General features: G+C 49.3%; 1 non-coding gene across 1 annotated transcript; it reads right to left on the bottom strand.

Moving 5' to 3' along the window:
* Positions 1–2,724: 2,724 nt before the first annotated feature.
* On the bottom strand, positions 2,725–2,796 carry Trnaa-ggc (transfer RNA alanine (anticodon GGC)). Its single transcript has one exon. It is a non-coding gene; the product is annotated as a tRNA-Ala (tRNA).
* Positions 2,797–7,060: the final 4,264 nt, after the last annotated feature.

Raw genomic sequence — 7,060 nt, 5'->3', positions numbered from 1 at the left:
GTTCCGTCACGGGCGTCTCCGAAGAGGCTGCCGCGGTAGCAGGAACAACGTCAGATAAGGTGTCAGGGAGCTTCTGCATAGGCGTGATAGCACCTGTGGCTTCCTCATCCACGATTTCCGACTGAGAAAGAGAGTCCTTTACCGGAGGCCCATCGGAAGGGCGAGCCAATAAGGAAGATTCATCAGCCGCATCATCCTGTGTACGCCGACGCTTGTTGTGAGAAATCAGCGCGGGAACATCGGAATTAAGGGCAGCAACATCCCTACTCAAGGACAACGGGGGAAAATCACGGCCGTTGTCGGGCAACGGATCACTGCGTCCCTCAGTAACAGTGAGCGATTCAGTCCGAGATCCTTGCGGGAGAAGATCAGCTAAAGTCAATTTTTTACGCTGTTCGTATGTAGGTTTTAATACCACCACACGCCGCGGACAATTAGTACGGAAATGACCAGTTTCATTACAATAATAACATGTTCCTTCCTGGCCACTGTACGTGATATGGACCCTATAACCACATACCTGTAGGTGAGAAGGAATAGGTTTTTTGACCACCATTTCCACCGACCGAATACCACTATATACCTGTAAGCGGTGCTGAGCAGACCAGCGTTCCTTTCGAATATGGCGTACGTCCCCATAAGGAAGCAAAACGGACTTCAGAAAAGAGTCGTCAACCTCGGGCGGAAGGTTAAATACCCGAACATTCGTATATATCACTTCTGCATTTGCCAAGAGAACCATACTAGTGGAACCATCACGGTGCGTAAAGGGTACATGAGAACCATAACGAGAAAGTAGCCTATCAACCTGGAGCGGGTCAAGAAACTTAACAAAAAACACATATAATTCGCTGTCGAAATATGCGGTATGCACCTGATCAGTAGTGACCTTGACTGTATCGACTAACCAGTCATGTATCTCCAAAGAACCGGGCTGGACGTGACGCGTGGATTTGTCAAAGGTAAAACTGACTGTACCTGTACGCGGAACTTTCGTGGAAACCATGGTGGACATCACGGCGAGAGACGACGCCGCGACAGGAAGGGCCGCACGAACACCAAACACCAGCCGACAACCAGCGATGCGACGCGCACGGAGACCAACACGGCACTAAACTGACAGGAGGAAAACACGCTGCGCTACGGTAGAGGCGGAACTAAGAGCACGACCTAGTCGCCCCACGCGCGAAGCGAGAATGCGGAACTGAGCTACGCCCCATGCACGAGCAAACTGCGCTATTCCCCATTCTTTGCGACTCAGATGCGCACGGACACGATTGTTGGTTGGTTTGTAGCGGTGAACGGAGCAGAGTACAAAGGCGCGGTCCCGTTCATATACACAAAAGTTCCAAGTAGTTTCGATGTCCTGGTATTACAAATGCAAATTCCGTCTGTTTTTAACGTCTTAAATTGAAAGAGCCGTCACAAATTGCTCCGTTTTCACTCCTTGTCGACAATCATACAGCACCTGAGGTAACAAACACATCTCGAGCCCCATTGTGCACTCCATTATTCATGCCAACTCAGTGCCTCGCTCTTTACTACTGTGTACCAATCTTGTCGTCCAACTGCAAAACACTGGGCCACAACAAGTTTCCGCGTCTCCATTGCACTGCGCATACTACGAAACGCTCCCCAAACTTGGCACTCACCCTCGCAGCCGACTTTTCCGACTTTCCACGACGCTCACGCTAGTGACAGCATTATTTATAGTTCGACGTCGCGCCAAAGCGAATGAGCACATTTCGCCAACGGCTTAGGCCGCCCTCCTAGTGTGGCTGCTCGGTGTCTGCAGGCAGCGAGGGTCTGCAAGCTTCCTGTGTTCGCACCTATGTCACCTGTGCTTGCTTGTCAGAGACAGACTATCGCAAAACATACAACTCACTCCATGAATTGATTGCTACGGCATCTGTTATCAGCAGTCACAACTAGCAACACCAGTAGCAGCTGACTGCACGCAAAGAATAGGAATGTGCAGTGGGATTTACGTGAACTCGGCGCAAGGCAGATCTTTCCGACATAGGCTTGAGAATCTTACGGGAACACTTGTACTGTTTCTAAATTAAGTGTAGGCGTGGGAGGAGGGTGCTTCCTGCGCACTAATAACAGCACGCTTGTCAATTGTGGATGCTAATCATTCGCTTGTATCTTCCTAGACACATCTGCTGGTTGTGAATTATTCCACTTGCATATCAAGGTGCGCATGTAGGTGTGTTAAAAATTCTGGAGGCACTGGGTATTGATCCCAGTACCTCTCGCATACTAAGCGAGCGCTCTACCATCTGAGCTACGACCGCCCCCCGAAGACTATTGGTGCTACATACAGACATATAGACGACACAGACCCTTGCACTCCCATTATTCAGCAGACAAACACTACTCTCTATGTATCCGTTAGGGTGTCTTTCAGGTTTCGTGCATTCTGTATCGAATCGTAGTTGGCCACAATGAAAGTGGCACGTATAACGTCGAAAATAGAATTCGGACACCGCACTGAGTAAGACCAACGTGTTGTCCACCCTCTAGACTTCAATGAGGTTCAGCCGCGATACCTAAGACAGATCTGCACTCGATGACACCTCGATAACAGCCGGTCCCCACACTTACATCTTGCTCTCCTTACGTCAGTGTACATCATATCAGTCTGTGACGCTGGCTTTGCAACATCTTGCGTGCCTTTAGATTCGCCGCGACCAACACTTACCATACACTGACCACAAAAAATGGATGCGCCGCGGCTTGAACCCGGGACCTTTCACATGCCAAGCGAACGCTCTACCAACTGAGCTACGCCCCATGCACGAACAAACTGCGCTATTCCCCATTGTTTGCGACTCAGATGCGCACGGACACGATGGTTGGTTGATTTGTAGCGGTGAAGGGAGCAGAGTACAAAGGCGCGGACCCGTTCATATACACAAAAGTTCCAAGTAGTTTCGATGCTCTGGTATTACAAATGCAAATTCCGTCTGTTTTTAACGTCTTAAATTGAAAGAGCCGTCACAAATTGCTCCGTTTTCACGCCTTGTCGACAATCATACCGCACCTGAGGTAACAAACACATCTCGAGCCCCATTGTGCACTCCATTATTCATGCCAACTCAGTGCCTCGCTCTTTACTACTGTGTACCAATCTTGTCGTCCAACTGCAAAACACTGGACCAAAACAAGTTTCCGCGTCTCCATTGCACTGCGCATACTACGAAACGCTCCCCAAACTTGGCACTCACCCACGCAGCCCACTTTTCCAACTTTCCACGACGCTCACAAAAGTGACAGCTTTATTTATAGTTCGACGTCGCGCCAAAGCGAATGAGCACATTTCGCCTACGGCTTAGGCCGCCCTTCTAGTGTGGCTGCTCGGTGTCTGCAGGCAGCGAGGGTCTGCAAGCTTCCTGTGTTCGCACCTATGTCACCTGTGCTTGCTTGTCAGAGACAGACTATCGCAAAACATACAACTCACTCCATGAATTGATTGCTACGGCATCTGTTATCAGCAGTCACAACTAGCAACACCAGTTGCAGCTGACTGCACGCAAAGAATAGGAATGTGCAGTGGGATTTACGTGAACTCGACGAAAGCTTGTATCTTCCTAGACACATCTGCTGGCTGTGAATTATTCCACTTGCATATCAAGGTGCGCATGTAGGTGTGTTAAAAATTCTGGAGGCACTGGGTATTCATCCCAGTACCTCTCGCATACTAAGCGAGCGCTCCACCATCTTAGCTACGCCCGCCCCCCCGAAAAGTAATGGTGCTACATACAGCCATATAGACGACACAGACCCTTGCACTCCCATTATTCAGCAGACAAGCACTACTCTCTATGTATCCGTTAGGGTGTCTTTCAGGTTTCGTGCATTCTGTATCGAATCGTAGTTGGCCACAATGAAAGTGGCACGTATAACGTCGAAAATAGAATTCGGACACCGCTCTGAGTAAGACCAACGTGTTGTCCACCCTGTAGACTTTAATGAGGTTAACCCACGATACCTAAGACAGATCTGCACTCGATGACACCTCGATAACAGCCGGTCCCCACACTTACATCTTGCTCTCCTTACGTCAGTATACATCATATCAGTCTGTGACGCTGGCTTTGCAACATCTTGCGTGCCTTTAGGTTCGCCGCGACCAACACTTACCATGCACTCACCACAAAAAATGGAAGCGCCGCGGCTTGAATCCTGGACCTTTCACATGCCAAGCGAACGCTCTACCAACTGAGCTACGCCCCATGCACGAGCAAACTGCGCTATTCCCCATTGTTTGCGACTCAGATGCGCACGGACACGATGGTTGGTTGGTTTGTAGCGGTGAAGGGAGCAGAGTACAAAGGCGCGAACCCGTTCATATACACAAACGTTCCAAGTAGTTTCGATGCTCTGGTATTACAAATGCAAATTCCGTCTTTTTTTAACGTCTTAAATTGAAAGAGCCGTCACAAATTGCTCCGTTTTCACTCCTTGTCGACAATCATACATCACCTGAGGTAACAAACACATCTCGAGCCCCAATGTGCAGTCCATTATTCATGCCAACTCAGTGCCTCGCTCTATACTACTGTGTACCAATCTTGTCGTCCAACTGCAAAACACTGGGCCACGACAAGTTTCCGCGTCTCCATTGCACTGCGCATACTACGAAACGCTCCCCAAACTTGGCACTCACCCTCGCAGCCGACTTTTCCGACTTTCCACGACGCTCACGCTAGTGACAGCATTATTTATAGTTCGACGTCGAGCCAAAGCGAATGAGCACATTTCGTCTACGGCTTAGGATGCCCTCCTAGTGTGGCTGCTCGGTGTCTGCAGGCAGCGAGGGTCTGCAAGCTTCCTGTGTTCGCACCTAAGTCACCTGTGCTTGCTTGTCAGAGACAGACTATCGCAAAACATACAACTCACTCCATGAATTGATTGCTACGGCATCTGTTATCAGCAGTCACAACTAACAACACCAGTAGCAGCTGACTGCACGCAAAGAATAGGAATGTGCAGTGGGATTTACGTGAACTCGGCGCAAGCTTGTATCTTCCTAGACACATCTGCTGGCTGTGAATTATTCCACTTGCATATCAAGGTGCGCATGTAGGTGTGTTAAAAATTCTGGAGGCACTGGGTATTGATCCCAGTACCTCTCGCATACTAAGCGAGCGCTCTACCATCTGAGCTACGCCCGCCCCCCCGAAGACTAAGGGTGCTACATACAGCCATATAGACGACACAGACCCTTGCGCTTCCATTATTCAGCAGACAAACACTACTCTCTATGTATCCGTTAGGGTGTCTTTCAGGCTTCATGCATTCTGTACCGAATCGTAGTTGGCCACAATGAAAGTGGCACGTATAACGTCGAAAATAGAATTCGGACACCGCTCTGAGTAAGACCAACGTGTTGTCCACCCTCTAGACTTCAATGAGGTTAAGCCGCGATACCTAAGACAGATCGGCACTCGATGACACCTCGATAACAGCCGGTCCCCACACTTACATCTTGCACTCCTTACGTTAGTAAACATCATATCAGTCTGTGACGCTGGCTTTGCAACATCTTGCGTGCCTTTAGGTTCGCCGCGACCAACACTTACCATGCACTGACCACAAAAAATGGAGGCGCCGCGGCTTGAACCCTGGACCTTTCACATGCCAAGCGAACGCTCTACCAACTGAGCTACGCCCCATGCACGAGCAAACTGCGCTATTCCCCATTGTTTGCGACTCAGATGCGCACGGACACGATGGTTGGTTGGTTTGTAGCGGTTAAGGGAGCAGAGTACAAAGGCGCGGACCCGTTCATATACACAAAAGTTCCAAGTAGTTTCGATGCTCTGGTATTACAAATGCAAATTCCGTCTGTTTTTAACGTCTTAAATTGAAAGAGCCGTCACAAATTGCTCCGTTTTCACTCCTTGTCGACAATCATACAGCACCTGAGGTAACAAACACATCTCGAGCCCCATTGTGCACTCCATTATTCATGCCAACTCAGTGCCTCGCTCTTTACTACTGTGTACCAATCTTGTCGTCCAACTGCAAAACACTGGGCCACAACAAGTTTCCGCGTCTCCATTGCACTGCGCATACTACGAAACGCTCCACAAACTTGGCATTCACCCTCGCAGCCGACTTTTCCGACTTTCCACGACGCTCATGCAACGCTCACGCTAGTGACAGCATTATTTATAGTTCGACGTCGCGCCAAAGCGAATGAGCACATTTCGCCTACGGCTTAGGCCGCCCTCCTAGTGTGGCAGCTCAGTGTCTGCAGGCAGCGAGGGTCTGCAAGCTTCCTGTGTTCGCACCTATGTCACCTGTGCTTGCTTGTCAGAGACAGACTATCGCAAAACATACAACTCACTCCATGAATTGATTGCTACGGCATCTGTTATCAGCAGTCACAACTAGCAACACCTGTAGCAGCTGACTGCACGCAAAGAATAGGAATGTGCAGTGGGATTTACGTGAACTCGGCGCAAGCTTGTATCTTCCTAGACACATCTGCTGGCTGTGAGTTGTTCCACTTGCATATCAAGGTGCGCATGTAGGTGTGTTAAAAATTCTGGAGGCACTGGGTATTGATCCCATTACCTCTCGCATACTAAGCAAGCGCTCTACCTTCTGAGCTACGCCCGCCCCCCGATTTCTAATGGTGCTACATACAGCCATATAGACGACACAGAGCCTTGCACTCCCATTATTCAGCAGACAAACACTACTCTCTATGTATCCGTTAGGGTGTCTTTCAGGCTTCGTGCATTTTGTATCGAATCGTAGTTGGCCACAATGAAAGTGGCACGTATAACGTCGAAAATAGAATTCGGACACCGCTCTGAGTAAGACCAACGTGTTGTCCACCCTCTAGACATCAATGAGGTTAAGCCGCGATACCTAAGACAGATCGGCACTCGATGACACCTCGATAACAGCCGGTCCCCACACTTACATCTTGCTCTCCTTACGTCAGTATACATCATATCAGTCTGTGACGCTTGCTTTGCAACATCTTGCGTGCCTTTAGGTTCGCCGCGACCAACACTTACCATGCACTCACCACAAAAAA

This window comes from Schistocerca gregaria, chromosome 10 (genome assembly GCF_023897955.1).
Source record: "Schistocerca gregaria isolate iqSchGreg1 chromosome 10, iqSchGreg1.2, whole genome shotgun sequence".
In the NCBI taxonomy this organism is placed as follows: Eukaryota; Metazoa; Arthropoda; class Insecta; order Orthoptera; family Acrididae; genus Schistocerca; species Schistocerca gregaria.
This window is presented reverse-complemented; position numbering and strand designations above follow the sequence as displayed.